This window comes from Eleutherodactylus coqui, chromosome 5 (genome assembly GCF_035609145.1).
Source record: "Eleutherodactylus coqui strain aEleCoq1 chromosome 5, aEleCoq1.hap1, whole genome shotgun sequence".
Classification (NCBI taxonomy): domain Eukaryota; kingdom Metazoa; phylum Chordata; class Amphibia; order Anura; family Eleutherodactylidae; genus Eleutherodactylus; species Eleutherodactylus coqui.
In genome coordinates, this window is record NC_089841.1 from 161,898,465 (window position 1) to 161,915,551 (window position 17,087).

A 17,087-nucleotide genomic window follows, 5' to 3' on the forward strand; every position below is an offset into this window, starting at 1 on the left:
CGATGTTAGCCCATTGAATTCAATGGAGCTGGCAATACAGCCGGCTCCATTGAAAGCAATGGGCTGCCGGCGAGCGCGGAATAATTTTCGGGAAGGGCTTAAAAATATAAGCCCTTACCTGAAAATCATCCTAAAATGTGTAAAAATAAAAACATTTATGTCAGCATAAAGATCGTTCTCCTCTGCCATAGCTGTAACAGCTGTGGCAGAGAAGAACGATGTTAGCCCATTGAATTCAATGGAGCCGGCAATACAGCTCGAAACGAACCCTCGAGCATCGCGGGAAGTTCGACTCGAGTAATGAGCACTCGAGCATTTTGGTGCTCGCTCATCTCTAATAATAACTCTCATGGTGACCCGCATTTCTCTAACATGTACCTAATGTGAAGCCATAGAGAAACCTTCCCACAAAAATCATTTCATAGGATCCAGCAATCTTGCAAAGCCCAAGACACAGAGAGGCTGTTATGCCCAACAGGTCAGTGAGTCTGTGACACCATCTCCTGTGGAAACATAAAGAGGATCTTATAAGGAAGAACATATGACTCCATTTCTGCACCATGATACTGTTAGGCATTATTATTACCAAACTTGCCCAAAGGGCAAGGAACACCCCGGTTGAAGACCATCAATAAAATCTAACTTTTATTGAACTAAATTAAAATGCTAAAAGGCATATGAATAAATAATACAAACATCTGCCTAGCAAACCTGGGAGTGCTAAAACATCTATTATATATATCATTCAATGCTGGTGCAATATGCTAAATATTGCTGTACAGACTCTCTACATACGAGAAACATGGGGCAGGACCTATCTTCCCGTTGTTTTTTTTTGTTGTTGTTTTTTAACTTGTGCACACTATCATGGAGTTTGAGTACTCCAAAAAAGAAAAAATCCTGGTTTATGCGCTAATACGCTCTGTAACAGTGAGCGTATGAGCGCATGCGCACATATGTTTTTGCCCTTAGTGTAACAGTCCTCTCTGCCTTTGATTTAGGTCTTATTTACAACTTCACAGAGGGGGCAGTATAGAGTCAACTAGGAAATATAAGCCCAATTCACAGACGTGACTACCACTAAAAACGTATTTTATTAAATATATTAAAAGACATAAACTGGGCACTACAAAGACAACACACAGCAACCAGGTACCTCCAGACACAGATTCGTTATAGGAGGATAAGGACCTGGAGTTATTTGATACTTGATAAGCGATAAAAAAAAAAAAAAATGTTTTATGATAACAAACAAAAACACTCTACCCAAGATGGATTCAAAAAAGCAAAGGATAATTCAATATAGGAGCCAAAAGAGCTGGTTTATTCTATGTGTAAACAAGGCAGGGTTACCATTTGGACTCTCACTTGTGATGGAACACTATCACTATCAGTGATCAGGACTCAGGCTCCAACAATTGAGCGTCCTGAATTGTTATGGGTGTCGACAAGACAGGATCACCATCTAGGTATTCACTTATGATGATCAGTACTTGAGTAAGCCAGTACAAATACTCAGATCAGTACTTGAGTTGGTCAGTACTTATACTCTACGCGTTTCACCATTAATTTGTTGGATCATCAGGAGATACAGTACTTGAGTCATAGGTTCAAAGGTAGAGGGAATGAGAAATCCCCGAGAGAACATCAAACTAATATATAAAAAGCTGTATCTAAGATGAATACAGCAAAACTTGTGTAGTGATCAGGATAAATATCCTTATTATAGGAGAGTTCTATACTCTCAGTTAGGGCATTAAGGTAACTCTTAGGGTTGGGGGCCTGCCAAAAGGTACCTCTAAACAAGGAAGCTTATCTTGTGTGCTAGCGGTTAATAGCTAGATGATATATGTAGGTACATAACGAGAGGTGTTTATTTCAAAGTATGCCCGTCAATACACACACAGAGGTAGAGTAGAGCGTCCCCGAAAATATGGGGGGGCACTGCTCTCAAATATCTGAGCGCTAGAGAGATGGTATAATGCTTGTCATGCACAAGTAGGATACTCAAAGTAGTTAGCGTATCGAGTTAGAATTTAGGTCATCAATATGGGGATAAGGCATAAAATTATGTCCTGATCTCCTGACCCAATTAATTGCACTTAAGCAAACAAGAATAGCTAAAGTGCTAGATTCCAACCCAAAGTGCTCGCATTAGAGGTCATTGGTGTGGAGGTATGACATTAATATAAGTCAAACTCTCCTGACCTAATTGTAGAAGCACTTTTAGATGTCCAAATTGCTTGCATAGAGGTCATTAGTATGGAGGTATGACATTAGTATGAGTCAAACTCTCCTGACCTAGTTGTAGAAACACTTTTAGACGCTGTGCATGCTCTCAAGATAGACAAGCCATAAAGCTAGTTTCCTAGTAGTTAGATTTCAGGCAAGCAACCCCAGCAAACCCCCCAGATATTCCCTAGCCTACCATCAAGGCGATGGGTCATACCTTTTTCTTTGCTCTCTCTTGAGCCCTATATCTGGGGGGTTTGCTGGGGTTGCTTGCCTGAAATCTAACTACTAGGAAACTAGCTTTATGGCTTGTCTATCTTGAGAGCATGCACAGCGTCTAAAAGTGTTTCTACAACTAGGTCAGGAGAGTTTGACTCATACTAATGTCATACCTCCATACTAATGACCTCTATGCAAGCAATTTGGACATCTAAAAGTGCTTCTACAATTAGGTCAGGAGAGTTTGACTTATATTAATGTCATACCTCCACACCAATGACCTCTAATGCGAGCACTTTGGGTTGGAATCTAGCACTTTAGCTATTCTTGTTTGCTTAAGTGCAATTAATTGGGTCAGGAGATCAGGACATAATTTTATGCCTTATCCCCATATTGATGACCTAAATTCTAACTCGATACGCTAACTACTTTGAGTATCCTACTTGTGCATGACAAGCATTATACCATCTCTCTAGCGCTCAGATATTTGAGAGCAGTGCCCCCCCATATTTTCGGGGACGCTCTACTCTACCTCTGTGTGTGTATTGACGGGCATACTTTGAAATAAACACCTCTCGTTATGTACCTACATATATCATCTAGCTATTAACCGCTAGCACACAAGATAAGCTTCCTTGTTTAGAGGTACCTTTTGGCAGGCCCCCAACCCTAAGAGTTACCTTAATGCCCTAACTGAGAGTATAGAACTCTCCTATAATAAGGATATTTATCCTGATCACTACACAAGTTTTGCTGTATTCATCTTAGATACAGCTTTTTATATATTAGTTTGATGTTCTCTCGGGGATTTCTCATTCCCTCTACCTTTGAACCTATGACTCAAGTACTGTATCTCCTGATGATCCAACAAATTAATGGTGAAACGCGTAGAGTATAAGTACTGACCAACTCAAGTACTGATCTGAGTATTTGTACTGGCTTACTCAAGTACTGATCATCATAAGTGAATACCTAGATGGTGATCCTGTCTTGTCGACACCCATAACAATTCAGGACGCTCAATTGTTGGAGCCTGAGTCCTGATCACTGATAGTGATAGTGTTCCATCACAAGTGAGAGTCCAAATGGTAACCCTGCCTTGTTTACACATAGAATAAACCAGCTCTTTTGGCTCCTATATTGAATTATCCTTTGCTTTTTTGAATCCATCTTGGGTAGAGTGTTTTTGTTTGTTATCATAAAACATTTTTTTTTTTTTTTATCGCTTATCAAGTATCAAATAACTCCAGGTCCTTATCCTCCTATAACGAATCTGTGTCTGGAGGTACCTGGTTGCTGTGTGAGGTCTTATTTACAGGAGCGTATATCGACCACCGTTTTCAGGGCTGGCCGATATACGCTACTATCTGAGCTGTCTTCCCCCTTCCTTTCCCCTCACCAGCTCTCTGCCTCTCTCCTCCCCTCTGTCTGTTTGCAATAGGAGGGGGCGGGGTGGGGAGGAGCTAAGCTTCACCCCTCCCATTGCTGGCTGTGGACAAGGGACAGGTAGGAGGTGGGAGCTTAATTCCGCCCCTCCCCTCCCCCTCCCATTCTAAGCAGCCGGAGAGGAGAAGAGAGGCAGAGAGTCGGTGAGGGGGAGGGAATGGGGAAGACACCTCAGATGGTAGCATTTATTGGCTGGCCGTGAAAATGGCAGCCCATATACGCTCCTGTGAATAAGCCCTTAGAGTAAGAGCTTCATCTATGGATTCTACGCTTTGAGTGCCCAGTTAGTGGCACACAGTGCTCCTTGGATAATGGGCATGGTAGGATCTCTTTTCATAGCACTAAAGCCACAAGAAAGTTTCTTATAGTGGGGACTTCTGCAACTGGGCATACCCTATAAATCATAGAATCTTGCTGAATTGCAGCCCTTGGTAAACCACACTTAGTATGAGCTTTTATGTACTGAACATGCACCACAAAATAAAGGACACACTGAGTATGACCTGTCCTACATTATTAGCTTTCTTTCCATTGGCCTCTCAGCATTCAGTGCCTCTCACTGGTCAGTCAAATGGGAGAATCCCTCCCTCATGGTATATAATAACGGGTGCTCTTCTAGTAACCCCTGACCCTTGAGGACGCCACTATGTTGGCAAAACATGTTGGGAGGGTTTCTATGTTTCTTATAGTTCAAACACGCAGACCTGGCGATATTATTTAGGCAGAGTCATTAGTCTGCAACAGTGACCTGCTTCCCATCTTATATAGGTACTAGATGGTTTTGATTTGAACATGGCACAAATTGTAGAAAGTACTTACTTCCCAAACCTTCTGCTCAGGTACCCAGCTGCCAATGATCCAAGCAATCCACCAACACTGTAAACTGAAATTGCAGTAGACCACAGCAGGGTGACGGTGTCTTTGGGGACAGCTGATCCATACCTTCCTATCCAGGTCTGGTTGATAAAGCCTTTGACAAACTGCAGAGGACATGAATTGAGGTGTTGTGGCAATGCACTGGCCAGAGAAAAGAGAAGATTATCTAATGACCATATTATGGATATTTCACTGCTGGGGCATTCCTACTACACATATGACTCATGTGGTGTAAGCATTCATAAATGGGAGTTTTGCATCCTGATCATGTTTTAATGGAGTAAGCAAGAACAGATTTACAATTTACTGTCCAAAAAATAATATTATGTTTTAAAACTATTTCGCTGTAGCATGACATTGTCACAAGGCCACTTTTGAGGTGCATTCAAGTTCTTATGTGTCCTAATTATTTCCTCGAGCACAGGAACAGGTAGAAACATGGGGCATATTTTAGAATGCACAGGCATTCTATGGGGTGAGTGACCGATGGCATCATTCAGTGTACAGACCCCATGTGACAGCAGCTGGAGTTAAGGCCTTTTTACACGGGACAATTATCATTCTGGTTGTTCAGGCACCTGTGCTCCCACGGGGATTTGAACCAGGGGCGTACCTAAAGGCGCAGGGGCCCGGGTGCAAAAGTTCAGCTCAGGGCCCCCCCTCCTCCGCAGCCTCCACTCCCCCGTACCTATACCTACATTGTGCTGCATACAGCTGCAAAATGAATTTCCATACATGGTCTAACTCCTTAGCGTAATCTTTCCAAACATGATGCACTTTCTGCACATGAAAGTTTGTTTGTAGCCCCGCAGGTCACTCACAGACCGCTTTTTGCTATTATTAGCGCAGTGTCTCGAGCGCCATACTAACTGCAGTACAACACCCCCATTGATTTTAATGGGGTTACTCAAACCTGCACTCGAACACAGTGCTCCTAGCGCTGCGATTTTCGAGAGCGGTCTGCTCTATTTTTGCGGTTTCATGTTTTTTCACCTCCTCACTAGTGATGAGCGAGTATGTTCGCTAAGGGCAATTGCTCGAGCAAGCATTGCCCTTAGCGAGTACCTGCCCGCTCGAGATAAAAGGTTCGGGTGCCGGCGGCGGCCAGGCAGCTGCGGGGGAGAGCGGGGAGGAACAGAGGGGAGATCTCTCTCTCCCTCTCTCCCCCCCCCCCCCGCTCCCCCCTGCTGACTGCCGCTACTCACCGCTACCCTGCGCCGGCACCCGAACCTTTTGTCTCGAGCGGGCAGGTACTCGCTAAGGGCAATGTTCGCTCGAGAAATTGCCCTTAGCGAGTATACTCGCTCATCTCTACTCCTCACCCATCACAATGATGGGGTGCATTAAAAAGCGCTGTCAAACACTGTACCATGTGTTCAAAAACGTCGCTCGAAATTCTAATAAAAATGCCACGATTACAAGCTGTGTTTTCTGTAAGAGTGGCCTAAGGCTGAGTTCCCACAGGGAGGAATTTCAGAGCAGACTTTCTGCACGGAAATTCCGCCTGCAATTTTTATCCTGGGTCAAAGCAGCAAAGTGGACGAGATTTGCAAAAATCTTGTTTACACACTGCGGCCAGTCCATCGCGGCTGAGCCACGCTGAAGTTGACATGCCCCTTGTTGCTGTCACCTCGCCGCCAGGGAGCAGGGAGCCTACAGCAGCCAGGAGAGACACCCAGAGGAGGCGTACAGTCTCCTTGCAGTGCCAGCACATCGGAGCACACAGGCGGGGGATAGTGAGGGAGCGACAGCTGCAGGGGGTTACACTGAGGAAGGGGGATGGGGACCCTCTGGGGAAGGTTGAGGAGCACGGACACGACAGCGGCCAGAAGAGACAAGGAGAAGCGACGTACCGCCTCCTTGCACTGCGAGCACGTTGGAGCACACAGCAACTGTGGCAGACAGTGAGGGAGGGGTGGGTTTCAATCAGCAACGCTAACTTGATAAGTAAGTGTCATTCTAAACCTGCAGCTACACATTACATGTATGTACACGCTGCTAGGACCTTAAAACTTTGACCCAATCAAGAGCCAGGGTTGTGACAGGGGCGTTCATCCTGTCAAACCCCTAGCTTCCAGTGGCGTCAAGATACACTAATACTGCTTCATCCTGCATTGCAGTAAAATCAACAGGAAAAGGCTGCACACGTGGTCTTCCATCAAGACAATGCTCCATCTCATCTGACAGCCCTTATCCAGGGGTCTCTTCATGACAACTACCTTGAAGTGGTTCCCCATGTTCTCTACTTACTTGACATTGCAATTTTTGGCTTTTTCTAACAATGGAGGACACTCTCTATGGTCACACATTTTCTAGTCATGTCGCTCTTGCAAAACAGACCCCTAAAGAAGTGTTCGCAGAGGCCATGCAATCATGGCGTTGATGTTGTGAAAAATGTGTACATCAAGAAGGAGATTATTGTGTAGAAGTGATAATACTTTTAGATTTCTTGGATAAGTAGTTTTTTAGAAAAAAAATTAGGAGAACGTAGAACTTGAATGCACCTCATATATTGTATGTCAGTAGATTTTCCCGGCATATATAGCATACATAATCAACAAATGTGGCATTAACCTAGCCTTAATTGGTTTTCCTAAAATGATTGTTAGTAGAAGTAGACAGCACTTGTTTTTGAGTATAGAAGAAATAAGCGAATAGACATAGGAGTTTTATTTAGACTGGCAGCAAAAAATTAGGGGGCCAAAGGGGACTATATAAGAAGATTTCTTTGGTGCCAAAGGGAAGAGTGTGATTATACGGTGTGAGGTGCCAAGCGAACCTGTTGTTGGCCTACGCACCTGTAAGGCCTGTACTTGTCCATCATGAAAGAAACAATGGGCTAGAGCCAAATGTGAGTGATGAGGTGAATGAAGAAACACTGTGCAGTGGGTTACCTAAAGTGTTTTCGGGATCCAGAGGACTTAATATGTCATTGTGATACCATGCAGCAAGGTCTGTAAATCATCATGAAGAAACAGACTAAGTTAAGAGTGCCTTCAGTCTTGGGAAAAACAGGTTGGCAAGGCCAGTGCAGAAAGTCGCTTTAGCTGTGTTGCTCAGTGTATCTTCAGCTCTGGGAGAAGTCAGTTTGGAGAGGTCTGTGAGACACAACAGAGCAATTCAGCCCTGTGGAAAGTCAACTTTCGGAGTCTAAACAGGTGGTACTGGATCTTCTGCCATGAGGAGAGATTTCGCTGAGTCAGGCTGAGTTGTGAGAATGTTCAGCACTTAGAGGAATTGTGACCACCGGTAAAAGAGAAGGTTGGCTACCCTGTGACCTGTAAGTAGCCTGTTATTCCAGTCTTGTGAAACTAGTGGACAGATGGGACTAACAGGGAGAGTGTTAGTAGTGACTAGGAACCAACAAGTTTATCTGTACTACTTGAAGTATATTATAACTATGAAGCTTATTGTACTTTCTAGTGTAAACTGTAACCACCAAGTGTATTGTGCCACTGTTATGTGAAAAAGTAAAGTAATTTGTTTTTCCTACAAGTTCTGTGATTGTGTCTTTAAATGGTCACTGCATTTTGATCAAACAAGTGCTTATGTGATGGCCAATATGATAACTAGGAAAAGGGCTAATCACTTTATTTACCTCAGGGTGCGTTCACACGAGCGTAGGCGTATTTACGTTCGCACGAGCGCAACATATAATCGCCCGAGAGAACGTTTTTCGCCGATCACGACCAGAGCTAGAAAGCGTATTTTCGTTTGTTCCTACTCTGCAAACTATCTTTTCGGCCATCGAATATGTGTTGGCGCGTATTTCGGTCGCATATGTTTGGGTTTTTTTCGGGTTGCCGTTTTTACGCGCCGTAAAATCGCCCATGTGAACGAATACATTCAAAACCATTGCCTCAGATGGTCACGTATATACGTTTGGTCGCAAAAACGTGCCGTTTATGCGCTCGTGTGAACGCACCCTCAAATTGTATTTTATGCAAGGAAACACACTAAAATGCTGGCTACTACGTGTTGTATTTCCTCTTAATTTGCTAGCAACTGCCTTATGTAATATGAAGTCTGTCTCTAGTAACAGAAATACCAAGACAGATAACAGGAAGTGCGGTGAGGCTTTCCTTGCTGTTATCTCATGTTGCCTATAGAAGACTATGGCCTCATGAACACGGGCGGATTTGAATTGCGGAATCTAGAGCGAGCGTCCGCCTCCGGCTTCGACAGCAAATACTGCCCATAGGATACAATGCAAAAGTTATTTTTCATGCACGCGAGCAGAAACCAATTCAATGGAAGCTGTCCGACCCGTTGCCGCAGTTGACATTGCAGACAGGCCACGGATTCTGTGGGAAAAGCTGGAGTTAGAAAAAAAAATCTGTTGTGCAGATATCTGACTGGGAGCCGTGCAGACCATTCGCAGTACAGAAAAGAAGAAGAAAATACAGGTACGGGCACAGGGTCAGATTCTGCTGTGGGCTCCAGCATACAGATTCCTATGCAGAGAGAGGGAGGAGGAGGGAACTGCTAGAGAAAGAGAAAAGCAAAGAGATTCACACAGCTACAGCTAATAGCATTTTACCTTCACACATTTACACTGTTCAGTACTTCTCTATAATGTTTTTATGATGCTGTTACTTACTAGGCTGTGCTACAGAGAGATAGAGAAGATATCCTGCTTTCCTACGTGTATTAGATAAATTAGAGCAGTAGCCTCCACCCTTCAGCTTAGTGAAGACTCAAAATCAAAGATGGAGCAAGCAGAGGTGAAAGTATCTGAAAATGTTGGATACAAGACAGGATTGTATGCAGGTGTAAAAATTGAAGAGGCTGCAGTGCTCGAGCAAGTGCCACAATCCCTTCAATGAGCTGATTGGTCCTGATACCCATCAGATGTTTAATTCAACCACCTCTTACACTCATCCTTCCATTTCAAGTACTAGCAGTCTTAAGCTATCTCATTTGGCCTCATTCACACGAGTGTGAAATTCACGCTGAACTTACCCATGCAAAAAAATTGTGCCTAAGTGCACGAAAAATAGCATGAATGGACAATTTCCCTTAATCAAGCCATGGGGTTAATTAGTGGTGAAATTGCTCATTCACACGATGAGGAGCTGTGTGTTGCTGAAAACGAGCACTGCAGCTCTGAGAGAGGAGAGAGAGAGATGAAGGAAAGCCCCAGGGGAACCCTCTTCTCTTCTGGGCTTCTCTTCAGTCAGGCTTGAGAGATATTCCAATTGCGGTGATGTCAGGGTTTGCCTGGAAGGGAGAATAAGAAAATCTCCAGCAGCGCGGGATTTCCTTATTCTCCCCTGCAGGTGAACCCCAACATCGTGCTGCTGGTGATTTCCTTATTCTCCTCTGCAGGTTAACCCCGTCTCTTCGGGATTTCCCCATAGCAAGGAGAGAACGGGGTCAGGGCTAGAGGGGTTTTCCCAAGGTTTCCCCAATAGCAAGGAGAGAGAGGCTGCCTGCAGACGGGCGGGTCGGTTCCGGCGGCGAGAATTCTCGCCGCGGGACCCGACCCCAGCACCTGCAGGGACGAGCGCGTACTCACCCGCGCTTGGCGGCCCCGGCTTTTTCATGTGCCGACTGCCGGGCAGCCGGCGCATGTGCAGACCGGAGATGGCGGCCGGGTGAGTGACGTTTCTGTGCGAGGCTCTGCGAGCCCCGCACAGAAATAGTACATGCCGCGGTTTGTTTGCTGCGCGACATTTCGCGTGGCCAAACCGCGGCCGTCTTCATAGGAGTGCGTATTGTAATGCACTCCTATGCAGGCTTTCAGTGGCGGAAAATCCCGCCGTGGGATTTCCGCCCGTGTGCAGGCGGCCAGAAGGTGGGGCTAGAGGGTGGTTACCCCTCTCACCCCACACTTGGGGAAGCCTTCTAGCCCTGCTCCTCTCTCTCTCCCCACAACAGGGATTTCCTTATTCTCCCCTGCAGGGGAACCCTATCTGAGATGAAGGGAAACCCTGTAGAAAAGGGGTTCTCCCAGGGCTTTCCTTCACCTCTATCTCTCGCCGCTGCAGGGAGAGAGAGGTTCCCCTGCAGAGGAATTCCTTCTCTCCCCTCCTATGGGGAATTCCTTGACAGCTGAACAGCACATTTTAAATGTCTCACTGTAAACTCCTGTTAGTCCCCTCATCCCCATGGGGACTAACAGGAGCTAACAGCGGGACATTTAATATGTGCTTCTGTCTTTAGCAGCACGGCAACACTCCCTCCCCCCTTATCTCCTTTCATCTCCCATTCCAGTTGTTTAGAAGTTTAAACTAAACAATTAGAATGATTAACCTCCCCCTTGTTATCCAACTCCGACAGAAGTCTATGGAAACTCCTGCAACTCGCGCACCAAAGATAGGTCAGGTCATATCTTTTCACGCAGCAGGGAATTTCAGTTGCGGGATTTCAGTTCTATTATTTTTAGGTGCGTTTTTTTACGCACTTAAAATTCTCCCATCTGAACGTTTTCATAGGAATTTTGGTTCTATTAGCCGCAATTCTTTTGCGCGGCTAATACGGAGTGCGTTTCATGCTCATGTAAATGAGGCCTAAGGGAAAGGATAAATAGTTGGATGAATAGAAAGAGAATTATTTGGTGGGTAATGATGATTCAATTGTGATCATGATTTATTTATTAATCTGCTTGCAATAGCTATTATTAAAGTATATTTAGTAAATTAATTGGAATTGTATTGAATAATAGATGAATAATGAAAGAAAGGAGGTATTACTTACCGAAGACGATGAGTTAATCACTGAGAAATGATAGCCACGTGGCAAACCATTACCGAGACCTAGCACAACAATCAGTGGGAGAAGTCTCCAGTGCTTAACCTAATGTAAAGCAAAGAGTTTGATTAGACTGTTGTAACTAAAGATTACACAGCAATATTGGCTTAAAGAGTGGTTCCAGGTAAGGATGAGCGAGTATACTCGCTAAGGCACTACTCGTTCGAGTAATGTGCCTTAGACGAGTGTCTCCCTGCTCGTCCTTAAAGATTCGGGGACCGCTGCGGCTGACAGGTGAGTCGCAGCGGGGAGCAGGGGAGAGCGGGCGGGAGAGAGGGAGAGAGAGATCTCCCCTCCGTTCCTCCCCGCTCTCCCCCACAGCTCCCCGCTCCGCAGCGGCCCCAGAATCTTTAAGGACGAGCAGGAAGATACTCGTCTAAGGCACATTACTCAGACGAGTAGTGCCTTAGCGAGTATGCGCGCTCATCCTTAGTTCCAGGTTTATACTACTGTGAACGATCATCAGAATAGATCATCAATATCAGATCAAATGAATTCGGACAGAGCTTGAAGTACCATTCTGTGTCACTACATAATGTACAGAGCTGTGTTGTTTCCAGCAGGCAGTAGCACTGGTGAACTGCTGATTGGCATCGGCCCCTTCTGATCTGATATTTATGACCTATCCTAAGGATAGGCCAATAATAGTATAACCCCTTTAAATAGTACAGTGAACACACTCTCAATATGAGAGTAGTACAATAGCCAGAAAATGTGTCTGCATACACCTAATGGCAGTGGCTAAGGATCCTATTTAGTTATGGCTAGTTTCATACAGGCGATCGCGATTTTGTCACGAGAAAATCGTGAAATTCATGAAACCAAATATTTATGACATTATAACTAGAGATGAGCGAGCACCAAAATGCTAGGGTGCTCGCTACTCGAGTCGAACTTTCCGCCATGCTCGAGGGTTCATTTCGAGTAACGAACCCCATTGAAGTCAATGGGCGACCCGAGCATTTTTGTATATCGCCGAGGCTCGCTAAGGTTTTCATTTGTGAAAATCTGGGAAATTCAAGAAAGTGATGGGAACGACACAGAAACGGATAGGGCAGGCGAGGGGCTACATGTTGGGCTCCATCTCAAGTTCCCAGGTCCCACTATTAAGCCACAATAGCGGCAAGAGTGCCCCCCCCAACAATTTTAACTTCTGAAAAACCCTCATTAGCAAGTCATACCTTAGCTAAGCACCACACTACCTCCATCAAAGCACAATCACTGCCTGCATGACACTCCGCTGCCACTTCTCCTGGGTAACATGCTGCCCAACCCCCCGCACGACCCAGTGTCCACAGCGCACACCAAAGTGTCCCTGCGCAGCCTTCAACTCCTCTCATGCCACACGCTGGCCTCATATTTTTATAAATAGTCACAGGCAGGTACAACTCCGCAATGGGAATTCCGTGTGCACCCACAGCATGGGTGGCTCCCTGGAACCCACCGGCGGTACATAAACAATTCCCATTACAGTGCCCAGCACAGCTGAGGTAACGTCACATTAAATGCAGGTGGGCTTCGGCCCATACTGCATGCCACAGTCAGACTGGGGTTCTTTATAAGTAGACACATGCAGTTACAACTCCGTGTGGACCGACAGCATAGGTGGGTCCCAGGAAGCCACCGGCGGTACATAAATAATTCCCATTGCATTGCCCAGCACAGCTGAGGTAACGTGAGATGAAATGCAGGTGGGCTTCGGCCCACACTGCATGCCCCAGTCAGACTGGGGTTTTTAATACATAGACACTGGCAGGTACAAATCACTAATGTGAAGTCCCTGTGGACCGACAGCATAGGTGGCTCCCTGGAACCCACCGGCGGTACATAAACAAATCCCATTGCAGTGCCCAGCACAGCTGAGGTAACGTCACATTAAATGCAGGTGGGCTTCGGCCCACACGGCATGCTCCAGTCAGACTGGGGTTCTTTATATGTAGACACATGCAGTTACAACTCCGTGTGGACCGACAGCATAGGTGGGTCCCAGGAAGCCACCGGCGGTACATAAATAATTCCCATTGCATTGCCCAGCACAGCTGAGGTAACGTCAGATGAAATGCAGGTGGGCTTCGGCCCACACTGCATGCCCTAGTCAGACTGGGGTTCTTTATAAGTAGACACATGCAGTTACAACTCCGTGTGGACCAACAGCATAGGTGGGTCCCAGGAAGCCACCGGCGGTACATAAATAATTCCCATTGCATTGCCCATCACAGCTGAGGTAACGTGAGATGAAATGCAGGTGGGCTTCGGCCCACACTGCATGCCCCAGTCAGACTGGGGTTCTTTATAAGTAGACACATGCAGTTACAACTCCGTGTGGACCAACAGCATAGGTGGGTCCCAGGAAGCCACCGGCGTACATAAATAATTCCCATTGCATTGCCCAGCACAGCTGAGGTAACGTGAGATGAAATGCAGGTGGGCTTCGGCCCACACTGCATGCCACAGTCTGACCGGGGTTTTTATTACATAGACACTGGCAGGTACAAATCACTAATGTAAAGCCCCTGTGGACCCACAGCATGGGTGGCTCCCTGGAACCCACCGGCGGTACATAAACAAATCCCATTGCAGTGCCCTGCTCAGCAGAGCTAACGTCACATACAATACAGGTGGGCTTCGGCCCACAGTGCATGCCACAGTCAGACTGGTAATATGTACCTTAACAGTAACCGCGTTGATGGGAAATGGCCTTGCCGCCATCATGTCTTTGGGAAGCCTCCGTTTCCACACCACAGTGACATAGCATTAGCAGCGGTATAGTCAGAGCCCAGAATTAGTAACATTTCAGCAGTAGCATTAGAGACAGGCCCCAGTAACATATCACTAGCAGCAGTATAGGGGGAGCACAGTCTTAGTTCCATTTCAGTAATAGTAGCAGTCAAGACAGGCCCCGGTAACATATCACTAGCAGCAGTATAGGGGGAGCACAGTATTAGTTCCATTTCAGTAATAGTAGCAGTCTGGACAGGCCCCAGTAACATATCACTAGCAGCAGTATAGGGGGAGCACAGTATTAGTTCCATTTCAGTAGCAGTATCAGTCTGGACAGGCCCCAGTAACATATCACTAGCAGCAGTATAGGGGGAGCACAGTATTAGTTCCATTTCAGTAGTAGTAGCAGTCAAGACAGGCCCCAGAAACAATTCCGAAGCAGCAGTATAGGGGGAGCACAGTATTAGTTCCATTTCAGTAGTAGTAGCAGTCAAGACAGGCCCCAGTAACAATTCCGAAGCAGCAGTATAGGGGGAGCAAAGTCTTTGTTCCATTTCAGTAGTAGTAGCAGTCAAGACAGGCCACAGTAACATTCCCGTTGCAGCAGTTTAGGGAAATAACAGTCTCTTTCACATTTCAGTAGTTGCAGTATAGACAAGGCCCCAGTTATATTTATGTAGCAAAAGTGTAGGCCAACCCCACACACCTTACTGTACCATGAGTGCAGGAGAAGCCCATAAAAATTACTAGGATTACACTGTAGGCAAGGGCCCAAACAAATTGGTGTACCAACAGTACTGATGTACCTCAGAAAAATTGCACATGCCCCACCAAGAGGGCAGGTGAAACCCATTAATCGCTTTGGTTACTGTGGCCTAATTTGTAACTAGGCCTGGAGGCAGCCCAATTTAAAAAAAAATTGGTTCAGGTGGAAGTTTCAACGCTTTAATGAGAATTGAAACGTATAAACATTGTTTACAAAAGTAATATGACTGAGCCTTGTGGGCCTAAGAAAAATTGCCCGTTCGGCGTGATTACATGAGGTTTCAGGAGGAGGAGCAGGAGGAGGAGGATGAATATAATACACAGATTGATGAAGCTAAAAGGTCCCCGTTTTTTATGGTGATAGAGAACGATGCTTCCATCCGCGGGTGCAGCCTACGTATAGTTTAGGTACTGCTGCTGTCCGCTGGTGGAGAAGAGAAGTCTGGGGAAATCCAGGCTTTGTTCATCTTTATGAGTGTAAGCCTGTCGGCACTGTCAGTTGACAGGCGGGTACGCTTATCCGTGATGATTCCCCCAGCCGCACTAAACACCCTCTCTGACAAAACGCTAGCCGCAGGACAAGCAAGCACCTCCAGGGCATACAGCGCGAGTTCAGGCCACGTGTCCAGCTTTGACACCCAGTAGCAGTAGGGAGCAGAGGCGTCACGGAGGACGGTCGTGTGATCGGCTACGTACTCCCTCACCATCCTTTTACAGTGCTCCCGCCGACTCAGCCTTGACTGGGGAGCGGTGACACAGTCTTGCTGGGGAGCCATAAAGCTGTCAAAGGCCTTGGAGAGTGTTCCCCTGCCTGCGCTGTACATGCTGCCTGATCTCCGCGCCTCCCCTGCTAGTTGGCCCACGGAACTGCGCCTTCTGCCGCTAGAGCTGTCGGATGGGAATTTTACCATCAGTTTGTTCGCCAGGGTCCAGTGGTATAGCATCACTCTCGAACCCCTTTCCTCTTCGGGTATGAGAGTGGAAAGGTTCTCCTTATACCGTGGGTCAAGCAGTGTGTACACCCAGTAATCCGTAGTGGCCAGAATGCGTGTAACACGAGGGTCAGGAGAAAGGCATCCTAACATGAAGTCAGCCATGTGTGCCAGGGTACCTGTACGCAACACATGGCTGTCCTCCCTAGAAGATCACTTTCAGGATCCTCCTCCTCCTCCTCCTCAGGCCATACACACTGAAAGGATGACAGGCAAGCAGCATGGGTACCCTCAGCAGTGGGCCAAGCAATGGTGACACTAATGATTGCAGCATCGCCGCTCACCATCTGGGTAGACTCCTCAAAGTTTCCAAGGACCTGGCAGATGTCTGCCAACCAGGCCCACTCTTCTGTAAAGAATTGAGGAGACTGACTCCCACTACGCCGCCCATGTTGGAGTTGGTATTCCACTATAGCTCTACGCTGCTCATAGAGCCTGGCCAACATGTGGAGCGTAGAGTTCCACCGTGTGGGCACGTCACACAGCAGTCGGTGCACTGGCACATTAAACCGATGTTGCAGGGTCCGCAGGGTGGCAGCGTCCGTGTTGGACTTGCGGAAATGTGCGCTGAGCCGGAGCACCTTTCCGAGCAGGTCTGACAAGCGTGGGTAGCTTTTCAGAAACCGCTGAACCACCAAATTAAAGATGTGGGCCAGGCATGGCACGTGCGTGAGGCTGCCAAGCTGCAGAGCCGCCACCAGGTTACGGCTGTTGTCACAGACGACCATGCCCGGTTGGAGGCTCAGCGGCGAAAGCCAGCGGTTGGTCTGCTCTGTCAGACCCTGCAGCAGTTCATGGGCCGTGTGCCTCTTCTCTCCTAAGCTGAGTAGTTTTAGCACGGCCTGCTGGCGCTTGCCAACCGCTGTGCTGCCACACTGCGCGACACCGACTGCTGGCGACGTGCTGCTGCTGACACATCTTGATTGCGAGACAGAGGTTGCGTAGGAGGAGGAGGGTGGTTTAGTGGAGGAAGCATACACCGCCGCAGATACCACCACCGAGCTGGGGCCCGCAATTCTGGGGGTGGGTAGGACGTGAGCGGTCCCAGGCTCTGACTCGGTCCCAGCCTCCACTAAATTCACC

At 46.9% G+C, this 17,087-nt stretch overlaps 1 long non-coding RNA gene across 1 annotated transcript; it reads right to left on the reverse strand.

Annotated features, from left to right (window-relative positions):
- Positions 1-388: 388 nt before the first annotated feature.
- LOC136627985 (uncharacterized) lies at positions 389-11,533 on the reverse strand. Its single transcript, XR_010792836.1, has 3 exons — positions 11,473-11,533; positions 4,717-4,914; positions 389-503 (listed from the first exon to the last, which is right to left on the reverse strand). It is a non-coding gene; the product is annotated as an uncharacterized lncRNA (long non-coding RNA).
- Between the last annotated feature and the right edge of the window lie 5,554 nt (positions 11,534-17,087).